Source organism: Narcine bancroftii, chromosome 11 (assembly GCF_036971445.1).
Source record: "Narcine bancroftii isolate sNarBan1 chromosome 11, sNarBan1.hap1, whole genome shotgun sequence".
Taxonomy (NCBI): domain Eukaryota; kingdom Metazoa; phylum Chordata; class Chondrichthyes; order Torpediniformes; family Narcinidae; genus Narcine; species Narcine bancroftii.
Genome location: NC_091479.1, coordinates 78,881,621 through 78,899,151, shown reverse-complemented (window position 1 = coordinate 78,899,151; position 17,531 = coordinate 78,881,621). Strand labels below are relative to the sequence as shown.

At 44.4% G+C, this 17,531-nt stretch overlaps 1 protein-coding gene and 1 long non-coding RNA gene across 20 annotated transcripts in view; one reads left to right on the top strand and one right to left on the bottom strand.

The window, feature by feature from the left end:
* Window positions 1-17,531, bottom strand: part of LOC138745963 (voltage-dependent L-type calcium channel subunit alpha-1C-like) — a 488,237-nt gene that overhangs the window by 65,266 nt on the left and 405,440 nt on the right. The gene's annotated exons all lie outside the window — the stretch shown is intronic.
* Window positions 2,548-17,531, top strand: part of LOC138745967 (uncharacterized) — a 66,954-nt gene continuing 51,970 nt past the window's right edge. For 6 of the 7 annotated variants that reach the window (XR_011346622.1, XR_011346626.1, XR_011346624.1 and 3 more), the window contains exons 1-5: window positions 2,548-3,902; window positions 5,257-5,412; window positions 9,026-9,066; window positions 13,577-13,652; window positions 15,457-16,998. This is a non-coding gene — a long non-coding RNA (uncharacterized lncRNA). The remainder of the gene's footprint in view (window positions 3,903-5,256; window positions 5,413-9,025; window positions 9,067-13,576; window positions 13,653-15,456; window positions 16,999-17,531) is intronic. The other variant, XR_011346628.1, reaches the window with a different exon arrangement.

Genomic DNA, 17,531 nt, shown 5'->3' with positions numbered 1-17,531 from the left:
TCTTCTAAACTCCAGTGTGTACTGTCCCAGAGCTATCAAATGCTCCTTATAAGTTAACCCTTATCCCAGGGATCATTCAAGTGAGCCTCCTCTGGACCCTCTCTAATGCCAACACGCCCCTTTTGGATAAGGAGCCCAAAACTGCTCACAACACTCCAACGCTCCTTCTAAAACCTCGGCATTACACCTCTGCTTTTGTATTCCATCGCTTTCATAATGAATACTGGCATTGCATTTGTCTTCCTTATCACGACTCAACCTGCAAGTTAACCTTTAGGGAATGCCAAGTCCATCTGCACCTCTGATTTCTGAACTCATTGCCTGTTTTTCCTTTCACCACTGTCCATGATCATTCACTTCTCTTCACTCTACTCCATCTGCCATTTCCTTGCCCAATCTCCTAACCTTCTGCAGACTTAGTACTTCCTCAACACTACCCACCCCTCCTCCTATCTTTATATTGTTCACAAGCTTGGCCATAAAGCGAAATTATTAACATGCAAGTGAAAGGAAGTGGTCCCAGCACTGAGCCCCACAAAGGGGAGTGATGTCAGCATGCCTCACAAAGGGAGTGAAGTTAGCGTGCTGCAGAGACACTGTCTCTCTGGCAACACGCCAGCAGGGAAGCATTGCACTCTGTCAACCCACGCGAGTCTGCAAACGCGGGCTTCTTCTGGGCAAAGAAGGGGAGCCCGCACCATTCTGTGCCGGCTGCTTGGTGCAGGTATTCTGCCTGTCCAGTTGTGTGGCCGCTCGGTCCGCCACACACTAATTTCTTTTAGGTCCCTTGGGAAATATTTTTTCTGCAGGGTAATTTAACCCTTAAAATCTCTCTTGCTCTTTCTCTTACAGGAGGCTCACTTGAATGATCCCTGGGTTAAGGGTTAACTTATAAGGAGCATTTGATAGCTCTGGGACAGTACACACTGGAGTTTAGAAGAATGAGGAGAGCTCTCATTGAACCTGTTGCATATTGAGAGAACTGGAAAGACTGGATCTTGATAAGCTGTTTCCTATGGTTGGGAAGTCCGGGACCAGAGGGCATAGTCTCAGAATATGAAAACCACTGCATACTGGCAGCCAACCAGTAAAAGCCCCTTTTATTTCGACTTTCAGGCAGCATGGTTGGCATAGCAGGGTTTTAGCAGGGTTCCAGTCCCGCACTGTCTGTAATGAGTTTGTATGTTCTCCCTGTGCTGCGAGGGTTTTCCCCAGGGGCTCCGGTTTCTTTCCACCATTCAAAATGTACTGTAGCTGAAATGGCCTGTTACCATGTGTAAAACTAAAAAAAATCTCAATCTTTCTACCTCCTGGCAGTCAACCAATGACATGATCTCTCTGAGGCGGGGATCCTATTTTGTACTAGAGCTAGGTACAATATTTTAGTACATTTAAAAGTAGATAAAATCCAATTTCTTAGATCTGTGTTCAAATTTAAATTTAGATATACAGCATGGTAACAGGCCTGACTGACCCACGAGCTTATACTGCCCAAATACCCCAATTAACCTACAACCCCTGTACATTTTTGAAGGGTGGGAGGAAACCAGAGCACCTGGAGGAAACCCACACAGACACTGGGGAATATACAATCCTCTTACAGACAGGGCCGGATTTGAACACTATTTGCTGGCGCTGTAATAGTATTGTGCTAAATGCTAAGCTAAGTGTGCCACAGCTTCAGTGCAACAGAAAACTGAAGGGGTACAACTGAAATTAAAATGGTTTTGGCTAAAATAATATTTTTAAATAAATGTGAGAAAGGAAAGAAATCAACAAAGGAAAGAATAAAACGAGTGGAATGGCAGCCTGCCTGTGGCGGAACAAGATGTGTAGAGTTCTAAATGGATGTTTTGAATTTGTCTTCATAGAACAGGTACAGTACTTAAAAAGGCAAGAGAAGAAGAATGTAAACTACTTGAAACAATAAAGTAAGAGAGAGAGCAAGAGAGATTTTAAGGGTTAAATTACCCTGCAGAAAAAATATTTCCCAAGGGACCTAAAAGAAATTAGAGTGTGGCGGACCGAGCGGCCACACAACTGGACAGGCAGAATACCTGCACCAAGCAGCCGGCACAGAATGGTGCGGGCTCCCCTTCTTTGCCCAGAAGAAGCCCGCGTTTGCAGACTCGCGTGGGTTGACAGAGTGCAATGCTTCTCTGCTGGCGTGTTGCCAGAGAGACAGTGTCTCTGCAGCACGCTAACTTCACTCCCTTTGTGAGGCATGCTGACATCACTCCCCTTTGTGGGGTGCGCTGACATCTCTCCCCTTTGTGAGGCACGCTGACATCATTCCCCTTTGTGAGGCGCGCTGACATCACTCTCCTTTGTGAGGCGCACTGACATCACTCTCCTTTGTGAGGCGAGCTGACATCACTCCCCTTTGTGAGGCCCTTTGACATCACTCCCCTTTGTGAGGCCCTTTGACATCACTCCCCTTTGTGAGGCCCTTTGACATCACTCCCCTTTGTGAGGCCCTTTGACATCACTCCCCTTTGTGAGGCCCTTTGACATCACTCCCCTTTGTGAGGTGCACTGACTGTTTAAAATAAAAACCAGTTGGTAGTTAATTCTTCTCTGGTCGCTGTGTTTCTTGAGCTCTGCAGTTAGTCCCACTAAATTGGTGACCCTGATGGGCGCTCAACGTCTTTTGAGCCCCAAAAGTGAAACGGTGAGAAAGCCTGCAGAATGGATGCCACTACTGCGCTGCACGCGGGGGTTGTGAAACTGCCCACCTTCTGGCCTCACAGACCACGTCCATGGTTCCAGCAGCTGAGGCTCAGTTCCACATTAGGAACAAAACTAAAGAAGCCACCAAACTCTGGCATGTAGTTGCCTCATTGGATGAAGATTCTGCTGCCAAGGTAGATGATTTTATCAACAACCCACCCGAGGAAGATCAATACAGTGTTTTTAAGGTACACCTCCTCGTGACTTTCAGCATGTCTGACCTGGAAAGAGCCACACGCTTACTCCACCTCAATGATTTGGGGGACAGAAGGCCGTCAGAACTGATGAATAAAATGCTTGCATTAGCAGATGACTATTTCAACTGCTTAATGTTCAAGGCAGCCTTCTTAGAACAGCTCCCTCATGACATCGCTCTGCTGCTCTCTTCTGCTGACTTCTCCAAACCAAGGGAAGTGGCAGAGGAGGCAGACAGATTTCACAGGGTACCGCAGCATCCCGTGTCACCTTGGACAGTCAAGTCAATGCAGCCACCTGTTCTATAGCCATCCACAAGCTACTGAGGAAGAAAAAGCCATTGGAGAACAATGAGTGGTGTTTCTACCACAGAAAGTGGGACAGGAATGTGCGCCGCTGTGTGCCACCGTGCAGTTACGTGGGAAACGACAAAGCTAAGCACCATTGATGGGCTCGGTGGTTGGCAACCAGATCAGACTGTTATATGCCACTGATCAGTGCATGGAATGCAAACTGCTAGTTGACTCCGGAGCTCAGCTCAGTATTTTCCTGCCATCTTCTTACAAGCACGAATCTCAAGTGCCTCAAGCAACTTGCATGCCACCAATGGTACTACGATTAGCAGTTATGGTACCATGTCGATACAACTGGTATTTGGCGAGACACCTTACCGCTGGACTTTCACGCTAGCAGCCGTAGGACAGCCCATTTTGGGAGTGAACATCCTGAGGGCACATGACTTGTTGGTAGATATGAAAGGGTGCCATTTGGCCCATGTCACCACATTCCACACATACCCACTTTCTTCAGGTCATCGGCTGGCAACACTGCTACATGTGCAAACCCTCACCACCAATGATTTTGAAAACTTATTAGCAGAGTTTCCTGAACTATTTACACCAGATTTCCATTTAGTCTCTCTATGTCATGGAGTTCAGCACAACTTAACCATCACTGGGCCTCCCCTACATCTCAAGGTACGCAGACTTCCCCCCTGACTGACTACTACAGGACAAAAAAAAGTTCAAAACTATGGAGGAACTAGGCATCAACCGAAGGTCTGATGATCCTTGGGCATTGCCACTCCATATGGTGCCCAAAGCATCTGGTGACCTAAGGCCCTGTGGAGATTACCGATGCCTCAACAGCGCAACTGTGCTGGATAGGCATCCAATACCACACATTCAGGGTTTCGCCACCAACCTCCATAGCAAACGTATCTTCTCAAAGGTAGACTTAGTAAAGTCTAAGTAGACTTAGTAAATCCCTGTCCACCCGGAGGGCATTCCCTAAAATGGCCATTATTACTCCATTTGGTCTATTTGAGTTTCTAAGGATGTCTTTCAGCCTTAAGAACACGGTTCAGATGTTCCAAAGTTTGGACTAGTGGAACATTTCACCGGCATCTGAAATAAGCTTTGTGGGTAAGACAACGGGCATCAGTGGGCAGATGAGTTACTGTGGGTGGTGTTGGGTACTAGAATGGCACCTAAGGATGACCTGGAGACCTATTCAGCAGAATAAGTTTACAGTGCTCCACTCCTAGTACCAGCAGACATCACTCCCCTTTATGAAGTGCGCTGACATCACTCCCCTTTATAAAGTCCGCTGACATCACTCCCCCTTATGAAGTGTGCTGATATCACTCCCCTTTATGAAGTGTGCTGAGATCACTTCCCCTTTGTGAAATGGGCTGACATCACTCCCCCTTAGGAAGTGCGCTGACATCACTCCCCTTTATAAAGCGCGTTGACATCACTCCCCCTTATGAAGTGCGCTGACATCACTCCCCTTTATAAAGCGCGTTGACATCACTCCCCTTTATAAAGCGCGCTGACATCACTCCCCCTTATGAAGTGTGCTGAGATCACTTCCCCTTTGTGAAACGGGCTGACATCACTCCCCCTTATGAAGTGTGCTGACATCACTCCCCTTGTGAAACGGGCTGACATCACTCCCCTTAATGAGGCGTGCTGACATCACTCCCCTTGAGAAACGGGCTGACATCACTCCCCTTTATGAGGCGCGCTGACATCACTCCCCCTTGTGAAACGGGCTGACATCACTCCCCTTAATGAGGCGTGCTGACATCACTCCCCCTTGTGAAATGGGCTGACATCACTCTCCTTTATGAGCCGCACGATTGTTTAAAATAAGAAAGTTAGCAGTGTTTCTTGATCTCTGCAGTTCGTACCACTAAAAGAGGATAAAAAATACTGTAATCTCTCAATATTCAGTCAGCAACTGTTGGTGAAAAGCACACATAATATTGTTGGTAATCTGAAGAAAAATATCAAATTAACTTTTTAAACTCTTTTTTTCTCTCCTCAGGTATTCCCTGCCTTGCTGAGCATTTTCTGTTTTACTTCAAATTTCCAGCTTCTGAAATATTTTGCTTCTGGTCTATAATCGAGTTTGCTCAAGACACTAAAACTGGAAATACAATTGACAATTGAAGAAGAAATTTATTGGCTCCTGCAAGACTAGGTCAGTGGCAACAAAAATGGCAAATGGAATTCAATATAAGCAAACATGAGACTATGGATTTGGGAGAGGAAACTGGGCAAGGGAATCTGCTAAAATGATAGGATATCAAGAGGTGCAGAGCAACAGAAGGGCCATGGAGTGCATGTCCACAGATCCCTTAAGGCACACATGTCAAACTCTGGCCCGCGGGCCAAATTTGGCCCGCAATATAATTATATTTGGCCCGCAAGATCATTTCAAAAATGTATTAGAGGTGGCCCGCCCTGCAGCGAGAGCCGATGCTGTTTTTTGGTAATGTCACCCCCACCATCCTCCCCCTTCATTGCACATCCTTTCCCATTGTAACATGAGAAATTGTAACACGAGAAGTCTGTTGATGTCATCAGCCGGCAAGCCGGTTGGAAGGATCCCCGCACAACCAGTCTCTTCTTCCACCTGTCGAGCAGTGCGGCGGATGGGTGAGCGCCTGTGATTTCCTGTCAGTGCAATGGACATGGCAGGCTGCGCACGGCCCCCGGGCAGCGCGAGCCCCGCGCGACTGGCACCGGACGGCCCTTCCACAGCGCGAGCGCACTTCTCCCGGTCGCCATGGCCTTCAGCGCTTGCACCCGTGCGGACCCCAGGGACGGCTGGTTCGACCCTGCACATGAAGAGAGAGGTGGTGGCTGTCCGCAAAGGCTGATCGGCAGCGCGCTGGGCCTGAGTGGGTGGGTAAGCAGGGGTGGGCAGAGGGTGTAGGTGAGGAGTAATGGGCAGGGGAAGTTAGAGGGAGGGATGAGTAGAAGGAGGGGTGGATAGGGAAGAGGTAAAAGGGGAGGGGCAGGGCGAGTAGGGGAGGGGTGATTAGAGGGTGAAAGACAGGTAGAGGGAGGAACAGTTTGAGGGGAGAGGCAGTAGAGGGGCGTGTATAGGATGGGGTGGGTAGAGGCAGAGCAAGTGGAGTGAAGGGTGAGTAGAGGTTGGGTAAAAGACTAGTCAGGTAGAGGGATGGTGGGTCGAGGGTGAATAGAGGCCTAGAGCCTGAGGAGTGAGCAGGAAATGCTGAGTCCTGATGCAGGCCAAAATGGACAGCCTGTGAATGCTGACTACATCTCCACAGGGATCAAATATGTTTCCCTCAGGTCAAGCAAAGGGTGAACTTCAGCTACCTACTCCTGACCTGTAACATTATCCTCCTAAAGTTATATCCTAAAGTTTAATATTACATATGTTGAAAGAAGAGAAAACATGCAGACGTTGTTGAAAATTTTCAATAAATATTTAGTTCGTCCCTCGACTTAGTCCAAGTTTTTAATTTTGGCCCTCCGTGAATTTGAGTTTGACACCCTGCCTGAAGGTATCAGAAATGGTAGATAAGGTGGTTAAAAAAGTATACCTGCCTATATCAGCCAAGGCATGAAGCAGGCAGATTATACATACAACCAAAGAAATATTTGGCTCCAATTAAGACTATTCAGTTCCTCATGTCTAATAAAAATTATTTCAAATTATTGCTGTACTTTTTAGATTGCCATAATACACGTAGAATGTGACAATACCAGAGATGGTTCAAATGAGATTTACGAGAATATAGACAGGACTGGAGAACATTTGTTAAGAGCAGTGACCAACTTGGCTGAGGTTTTCAAAGGATATTAAGGGGAAATTTAGTTGAGATACACAGATTGATGAGAGGCCAAGAAAAAATGAATAAGAAGGACCATTTTTGCTTGGTGGTGATTCTGATACTTTGGAAACCTCTGTTTGTTAATTGGCGTGGTCCTGAAGAAAAGACCAACACCCCACTGCCTGAAATGTAGTGCAGGCAAAAACCCTCAATACACTGAAAACAATTCCCTGATATTTACTTGGAAAGCCATAACCTCAAAGCATTGGCTGAGCGCTGAGGAATGGGAGTAATCTAAATATTTCCATTAATGGAACTAATAAGGACATGATGGATTAAATGGTCTCACTTTGTGCCAAACATTTTTGTGGTTTTATTTAGCTAAATGGCTGAAGCTTCACCTTTTATTCTATCCAAGCAACACAAATATTTGAAAAAGAATCTAAAGTATTACTGAATTTCACACTTACTGCTAATGTGGGTACATCATATAATACTAATTCCATCACTGATTTTATTTTAATAGTGCATTGCATATTGTGAGGGTATTTATACTCTTGATTACAGCAAGATGTAACGAGTGTTGTGCACAATATTCCTTGCTGAGGTTTCAACATCTTGAAAATGCATACACATTGGGAAAAAGCACTGAAATGTGGCTAAATGTTACAAAAAGATAAGTAGGACTGTATGTTGAAAAGAGGACACAGGAAACTACATAGAATCTTGAATTGAGACTATCTGCCATCATCAATAAAAATGTGGAAAATATTAAATTGCCACCTTAAGCAGGTAACATTTAAAAAAATCAAAGCAATGAGTGACTGCTTTGTGAGAGAGTAACAACTTGTGTCTCAATGAGGACAAGATGAAGGGGTTGATTGTGGATTTCAGGAGAACCAACCACTACACATCATCAACTCTGTAGTAGAGGGAGTGGAGAGCACCAAGTTTCTTGGAGTTCATTTAACTAGTGACCTCAACAGTTCCTCACTTGTCAGGAAGGCGCAGCAGCGACTGCACTTCCTGAGAAGATTGAAGTGGGCAAGGCTACCAGCTACCATTATGTCAACCTTTTGTAGGAGCTCTATCAAGAGCGTCATGGGTGGCTGTATCACAGTTGCTGCAAAGAAATGGATTGAAGGTCAATCCACAGGACCGTAAAAGTGGCAGAGAGGATCACTGGAGTCTCCTTCCTCTCACTGCCCTCTCTACCATTGATATGATCTACCAGGATCCATGTCTTAAGAGAATGTGCAAAGTCATGGAAGTCCCCTACCACCCTGCACACAGTATCTTTCAACTGCTCATGTCGGGGAAGAGATATACAGGGTTATCAGAGCCAGCACCAACAGGTTGAGGTACAGCTTCTTTCCAGGGCAATGAAAATCCTGAACGACCAAAGGACCAGCTCATACTCTCATATTCATGAAATAAAATTTATTTATTTATGGTATAAATGGAATACCTGTCCTGCATATGTATCATGTGTGCACTACATATGTATCATGTGTGTCTGTATGTTTTGCACCGAGGTTGTATTTGTACAGTCAGATGACAATAAACTTGACTTGACTCCATTGTCGTGAAATACAGATGGAATTGAATGGCCTAACATATTTCACAATGGAATAATTGGTTTCTTTATTTCAAAGAATATGTTGATATGATCACAAGAACAGGTAGAAAAGAAAAGAAATTTGAATAGGCACAATCTAATTTTCCTCTCTTGCACTGTTTCATACTTTTATTCAATCCTCACAACCTTGCTGCAATTTCATCATCTCTACCACAATGTTTTTCCTTTGCAACCATGAAATTGTTGACTTAAAAATGGACAGGACATATTGTCAGGATAATCAACTTAGATTGTTGCTAAGCAACAGCTTTTAGATGATTGGAGAGGAACAATGGCAAAGTTCCCAGTTTCAGTTACCTTGTTAACATAATTATAAATTACTGGTCACTCTTTGTAACACAAATGTATTCTTGTTGAACCACTTACAGGTAGCTGGGATCAGTAAGAAGCAAGTTACTTCGATTAAAAAGTAAGCGATAAATCATTAATATATGAAAATTAAGTTAAATGCAATAAAATACTGAATGGGTTGAATAAATTTGGAATTTTTAATGTTTCTAAAGAGGCATATGAATATTTAAATATTTTATGAAGATTAATTAAAAACTCCATATAATGATGAAGCAAAGTCTATAGTATCATTTACCTATTTTACAAAATCAGAGAGCATTAAAATAGTCAGTTGTTGGTTTTTTACTCAAGGTGGATGGGTTGAATGTGAAATGTATCTAGCCTCACCTCAGAATGTTGTGAAACAGGGATGTCTGCAGACACTGGGGTTGTAGTGCAATGTTGTGAAACAGGGATGTCTGCAGACACTGGGGTTGTAGTGCAATACTTGTACACAAACATGCTGGAGAACCACACCTCAGCATGTGACATCTGCACTAGGGCAGACTGATGTTTAGAGATCAGTAATGGTGGTGTTTGACCTCCAGCTTGTCTTGAACTTCTGCATTTGACCAATATCAAGAGGAGCTGAGCCATGGACAGGGTAGTCAGTAATGGACATGGGTTATAATTCTGCAAATCCACCAGGTGGTGTTGCTGGTATTTGTTACAAGAGGCGCAGTGAGGCACTGTTTACAGCATATTTTGTCAAGATTTTTTAAAAGGGCCTTTTACACAGAAAATCTCAGGTGCTTATTTAATTCCCTTCTGTTCTACTGGAGTAAATCGTAACATGTCATATAATGCACTTTAACTTATTGAAATGAAGGAAGCTACAATGCTTTAATTGGAGCACTCCTGTTGTATATTAAGCAGTCTGTGCCCCACAGTTTAAAGATATACTAATCAAAATGAAAATTTACTTAAAAAAAATCACAAAACCACAGAAAGCCACAGCAGGAAAAGAGTCCTATCATGTTCTCACCAGGTTTATGCAGAACAATCCAACCATCTCCTCTCCTGGCCTCTTTATATTGGCCTCCACTTTATTTCCTTTGAGATAAACTTCCAGCTCTCTTTGAACACTACAACTAAATCTGCCTCTATGACCATCCTTTGGAGTGCACTCCATATTTATCCATCTGGTACAAAACATAGTTCCTCATCCTGTCACTATTGATTCTTCCCTCCATCATCTTCCTTCTATGATCCCTGCATTCTGACTTCTGTAAATGGAAAAATTTCCACCAACTTTGCCCATACTCTTCATGATTTTAAGTACCTTAACTCCTTGAAACTTTTCTTTCCAAAAAAAACCAACCCAAGCTTCCCTGGTCTTTCCACATAATACGGATTATTTTTAAAAACCTCTCTTATGTACATAAGTAAGGTGTTCAGAGTGGGATAGAATCCTACAGTGATGGCCAAACCAGTATTTTATAAATATTTATGATGACTTACTTACTAAAGCATAGAGACGTAGAAAATAGCAAGAGGCATACAACATACAGCTCCACTAGACTTTCATGATTCAGTAGAATCGTGGCAGTTCTTCTTTCTCAACACTGCTTAATGATGTGTTCGCCGATTCGGATTTCTGACCGAACTCCATTATAACCCTATTGAATCATGGACATATATATGTGTTCAGATGTTGCCCGATTGGACGTTAAGCGGTGCACATCTATACCTTATTCCCACTCTCTCACTCTACCCATTGATGCTTTCAAGTCTAGGAATCTAAGCTTATCTTAAACATATTCCATGATTTTTCTTCCTTAGTATTCTAAGATAGAAAGTTCTGCAGGGTCACCATGCTCTAAGTCAGGGACGGCCAGCCTTTTAATTTAGACATAGATCAAGGTAACAGGCCAATTTGGCCCATGAATATGTACTGGGGGGTGTAGGTTAATTGGGCAGCATGGACTTGTGGACTGAAATGGCCTGTTAGCATGCGGTATGTCTAAATTAAAAGGCTGGTCACCCCTGATCTAGGTGAAGAAATATTTTCTCATCTCAGTCCTAGATGTCTTTTACTGGGTCCTGAGACAGTGTCGCCTGGTTCATGCGCCGCTGCGAATGCCTGAGAGGCGCCGCTGCGAATGCCTGAGAGGCGCCGCTGCGAATGCCTGAGAGGCGCCGCTGCGAATGCCTGAGAGGCGCCGCTGCGAATGCCTGAGAGGCGCCGCTGCGAATGCCTGAGAGGCGCCGCTGCGAATGCCTGAGAGGCGCCGCTGCGAATGCCTGAGAGGCGCCGCTGCGAATGCCTGAGAGGCGCCGCTGCGAATGCCTGAGAGGCCATCTCACTGAGGTCACAGAGAGATGGCCTCTCAGTATCACCCAGTGACCCAGCCCAGTGGTGCTGTGCCCACAACAAGGGTGCCACTTATTACTTAACTAGTTGGCTGCCTCAAATCAGGCAAGCTGCTTTAAAAATTCAATCCCCCTGGCAGTCTGGCATCCACTCCCCAATCCTCCACCTTCCACAGTTCCTCCCACCACCAATTTGGTTGGAGAGTCATTAAAAATCTAATAGTTTGGTGGTTGAGAAGGTGGAAGATTGGGGGTGGTCCTGATGAGCACGGCACGACCTAGGCCAGCAGCTAAGGTATTGAACTACAAGTGCCACTTCTGTTATAATTGATTCATATAACTTGTCTTCTTGATATTTTATTATGCATGTTATGTACTAGCACTAAATACAACATTATACGTATTAGTATAGTCATAATTCTCTAGTCGCTCATTCAATGGTTATGCATGCATTTGCAAAAAGTGTACACAAGTTTGAGCCTGAGGTCTGTGGCATCTGCCTTCTGCTGCAGAGCTCGGCTCATCACGCATACATTTACAAACTACTACTGGCAAAAAGGCACCCCACTACCAGCCCAATACTTCCCCATGCACCCCTCTCCACACTGGGCTATTGGCACCTGGGCTTTTGGCACCCGGACTGTTGACAGTGTAAGCAGAGTGGATAAGAGAACTATGTTGGACAGTGCTCCACTGTTGCTTTCTGGTCAAGCAGAACTTTTCTTTGTGTCAGATGTATTTAGATCAGTGATTCAACCTTTATTTTTCCACTCATATACCACCTTAAATAATCCCTTACTAACCACAGAGCAACTATTCCATGGCATAGGATGTCACAGGTGCTGTGGTTAGTAAGGGATTATTTAAGGAGGTATGCAAGTGGAAAAAGTTGAGAACCACTGAATTAGATAAACTCTTGAAATGAGTTGGAAGACCATACAGTGCAGAATGTGGTCTTCAGCCAGCACGAATATGATGGGCTGAAGGGTCTTCCCCATGACATGGTTTGAGCTGAGGATCCTCTGCACTTCTACTGGCAGTCGGAGGGGAGGGGTGGGGGCATGCTGTCTGGAGTCTGAGACTCTCCGCTCATCATGGTGGATGCAAGCAGAGTGGCTGACGAGCCGTGGATCAAGGTGAGCGGCCGATAGGCAGGCAGGGAGGGGGATCACGGGCAGTCCATCTGCCTGGGAAAAGCTGGAGAGGCCTCGTGGCTCGGGCAGCGTCCACAGAGAACAATGGCATTAATGAGAGAGTGAGGGTGAGGGGAGGAGAGCGGGGAGTGTGCATTTAGAATTAATTCACCCATTCTCTCCAAAATGAACAGCAAATTCACAATACTAACCCAAAAGACTGGTAAAGCAAAGAACACCTTTAAAGATTGAAACTGACATGACCCACATCCACACAAAATCATGTTATGATCAGAATGGGTATAAGCTTCAATTTAAATAGTTGAATCAATTAAAAGTCATTCTCCTTCCCCCCCTATTTTCTTCCAAAATTAAATTTACCATCACGACACACTGATTTGTCCTTAAGTTTACAGAGTCTGGACAAATTCCACTAAACCAGCCAAAATGCTGGTGTGTGTGCGCGTGTGAGAGAGAGATTGGAAGGATGTGAGTTGGGGCATGGCCCGTGAATGTCCTCTCCCCAATGACACTGACCCTGGGGGCCTTACTAAAACTTAGCCTAGGAGCCCAGGTGCTAGTTAATGCACCACTCCACCAAGATCATGTGCAATCCTAGCTTCTGTACTCAAAGCCTGCTGCAATAAAGATCAACATACCCCTTGTCTCCTCAACTATTACACTTATGTTTTGCGTTCAGTGACAAGTGTACAAGGACATCAGATCTCTTTGATAAACATTTCTCGACAACCTATTATCATTTAAATAATATAATTCCTGTTTTTCCAGTGGATTTCACATTTATCCATGTTAAACTGCATCTGATTGTTTGCCCACTCACTCAATTTGTCTATGTTATTTGAAAGCCTCTTTATATCCTTCTCTCACCTCACAATCCATCCAGTCTCATGTTAACAAACTTAGATATACAGTAAATTCAGTTTGTTCATCCCAATTATCAATGAATATTACAAACAGCTGAGGCTCAATAACTGATTCCTGTTGTATCCCGATGGTCACTTTTGGCTACCCTGAAAAAAAATCAATTTACTCCTGTACTCCGTTTCATGTTTGTCAACCACTGTTTAATCCATGTCAATTCATTACCTCCGAATCTAAAGTGTTTTATTTCTATCCTCAAAGTCAATAAGACAAAGGATTGGAGCCAAGGACAACATTCCCTATCCACATCAATGGCACTGAAGCGGAAAGCATCAAGGTATTCCTCAATATAAACTTCATCTGCTACTTTTCTGCCAACTCCACTAGCCTATTTACATCTTCCTTAAGTCTATTATTATGCTCTTCAAAGTTTACACCTACAAATGTTGTTTTATCTGTACATTTGAGAATTGTGCCCTGTACACCGAAGTCGAAATCATTTAAAATGATTAATTATACATATTAAGAAAGACAATAGTTGTAGAATTGACTCAAGGAATATCCAAATACATCCTTTAACTTACTTATCTAATTTTCAATTAATGATGTTTACATAACAAAGGTTAAATTATGAGATTATGTGGAATTTAAGGTTGTTCAGCAATTTAATTGAATCTTTTCTTTTCCAAAAGATAACTAATTAAAAGATGATGAAACACTATTTCTGCTGATTGATGAGTCCAGTGGTTTTCAAACTGCCCCCTTAAACTCACATCCCACTTGAAGTAATCCCTATGCCATAGGTGCTCTGTGATTAGTGAGAGATTTCAAGTGGTATGTGAGTGGGAAGGGAAGGCTGAGAACCATTGCTCTAGACCCAATTGTTAGTGAAATATTTTGCTTGAGAAAAATTGTCATTGGCCTATTTCCTTTGGCGTTATGAAACCATGCACATAACAGGTTAATTAGGTACGATTAAAAGTGGTTTTCAAATCTTTTTCTTTCCACTCACATACCACCTTAAGCAATCCCTTACTAATCACAGAGGACTTATGGCATAAGGATTACTTAACATGGAATGTGAATTTGGGGGGGCAGTTTGAAAGCCACTAAATCCATGGGAGCATAATTTTAAAATTAGGCTTTGCAGGATGAAGTTAGAAGATGCGTAAGGACTTATGAATTTGGAATTTATTTTGCGAACAACAATTGATACTGGGTCAATTGTTCATTTAAATTTGAAACCAAAAGGATTTTTAAGCACATGAGAAGCAGCGGACCCCTGCCAAATTATAAATGTCCAATTTTTTGGACATCTGCATTCAAATGAAAATACATTCATTCCTCTGAACAGCAGAACTTGTTTCAAATCTCTCTCTCTTCACTTTTAATAATTGCTCTTTCTGATTGGTTTACATTCTCCAAAATGTTTCTGATGCTATTTGTGGATATTATGAGTTTAGAAAATCTTCATAAGTGATAGAAAGGAGGAGCAGCTAGTTAATTCAAACAAGATTCAGTCCTCAAAAATACTATTTACATGTAACCTTCCTATAATAATCAGATACCAATGTCTTTTAAGAACACAGGCTGCCAGTTTCAAGGTGGGAGGCCACTTATGTGAATTGCTTTGGAAAATGACAACACAATCGCTTCTATTAATGCTTATGCAATTAATTCTGTTAAGCACACAAAATCCACTGATACTTCAATGCATGGGACATCCTACTTTGTATCAATGTAACTAGGCAGGTGAGACAATAGGTAAGTGTTCATAGTTATCGGCCCTAATTGATAACTCCATGAGATCAAGCTAAGTGATGGCATCTAAGACCCACTTTTTCCCCAAAAATGGCTCAGAAAATATCCCTAGGACTTGTAGGCGAAGTTGAGGTAACCATTTCTGAACTCGTATGTGTGTTACTGTCTATTTATGTCATACCTGTGGTGATATGTAATAACTCCACTAGGTCACCAGGGGTCACCCCAGTGATCTTGTCTATGAAGCAGTCCAGAGCTACAGTCTAGCCTTCCAGGTTTGTCTTGCAGAGAGACAAAACCTCTTAGTGTACATATTAGTTTACTAAAACTGTCTTATACTCGCACTGCTGTCAGTACAATTTAATAAACTAATATGATAGCTACTCGGATGGAAGCTGCTTCTGGTCCAACGCGCATTCCTGACCACCTGGAGACTCCTCCTGAGGAATGGAATCTGGGGACGACTAGACACATGTGCTTCCAAGGACAGAGATGGCGAGGAACCGCTGTACTGGAATCGTGGTGGAATGCAGGGAAGACCACAGAAGTACGATAGGGCAGGTAAGAAATGGCCAAGAGCCCTGCCTGCCCGTGGGTTCGCCAGTACAGGCACTGCTGACACTAAACCCCGGTCTGATCAGAAAGGGGCCACTACAAGTGCAGGTGGAAGGATCTCCACAAGTCGTGCTTCCGATCGCCACGTATCTGCAGAATTCCCAACCACTCCAGAGCCAGGGAAAGCAGACACCGCTACCGTCACTCCCCCAGCAGCAGTTTCCCTAGTACCACGGAGACCTGACGCTACCTCTGGGATCCCCCCCTAAGCCCGCTGCAAATGTCCCAAAGCCAGAGACTCAGCCAACAGCCCCAAGCACCCAGGTTACTCCTCCAGTAGACACAAGCCCCACAGAGGCTCTACCAGTAGCTCCCAATACCCCAGGGTCCACCCTTGCTACACCTAAGGGACCAGAGACTGCGGCTTAGCCATGTGCTGCGACCAGACAGGCTGGAGCTCGACCCCAGAAATCCCGGAGCCGGCACGCATTTCGGCCGCTGGCAGAAATGCTTTCTGAATTACGTGGAGGGTGCTGAGGCATCGGATAAAGAGCTATTAATGCTGCTGTTAGCCCAGCTGGGAGACCACCCTTGTCCCTTATACAGGATGCCAGGTCCTACCAAGAGGCAATGAACATTTTAAAGAGGCATTACTGTAAGGGGCATAGTGAACTCCACTCCCGGTATAGACTCATGACCAGGTCACAACAAGTAGGGGAGTCTACCAGAGACTTTATACTCTCTCTGAAAGACCTGGCGAGAGGCTGCAACTTTAAAGCAGTATCAGCTCAGGAGTATGTGAAGGACCTTATTAGGGACAGAATTGTTGTGGGCATACGGTCCACTGAGATGAGACATCGATTGCTGGAGAAAGGAATGGCGGGGCTAGATGAGGCAGAGACTATTGCAGAAGCTTGAGAAAGCACCTGTTAAGAATTGGAGGAGTACTCACAGGACCCTGGGGCTGGGACAAACATCACACTGCTGGACTCTCTAGCCCCACGATAAGAAAAGTATGGTGCCTCACAGGAATCCACAGCAGCAGCAGCACAACTTGAGGGTCCCAAGTGCTTTTTCTGTGGACATAGAAAGGACCCCCAGAGCCCTCTGCCCTGCCAGAGAAAATGTCTGTTCCAAAACGTGGGCATTAAGCAAAATTCTGCAGCCAAGGCCCATTCTCATGCTAATGAGAGGCGGGAAAGCTCTTCTTTTTCCACAGACAAACAGAAGAAGAAGAATGCTGTGTGCAGCCGGCCATCTTGGACAAATGCTACAAAGCAGAAGACACAGTCTTCAGGAGATGAATAGACGCCGAGTACTGTCGGATGGAAGGACACGCCAGACTGGCTTCCCTACTCATGAATCAGGCAAGTCCACACAATTTATCTGATGCCACTGTGTGCATCAAGATTAATGATGAGGGTAAATTGCTTAATAGATAGTGGAAGCACTGAAAGTTTTATTGACCAGGGGTTAGTCAACCGCCTTGCCCTTCCCACATGCCCGAATGAGCACCAGATCCTGTTAGCAGCCTTGCAGCTGAAATAAAACAGTTTTGCAGGGTTACTCTAGAAATCCAGGGCACAAAATTACTAGTACTCCCTCACCTCTGTGCCCCGGTACTATTGGGGTTAGATGTTCAGTGCCAGTTAGAAAGCATTACAATAGTGCACAACGGGCCTCACCCCCCACTACGCCTTACGAAGAAACAACACTGCAGCCTGTCTGTCCTGAACATAGAACCCCCTCCGCTGTTCACACACCTGACCCCAGAATGCACACCAATAGCCACAAAGAGCAGAAGGCACAGTGCCCTTATAAGGACAGGGGTCCGCAGGCGGGCATCATAGAGCAGAGCACCAGCCCCTGGAGAGCCCAGGTGATTGTAGTAAAGTCAGGA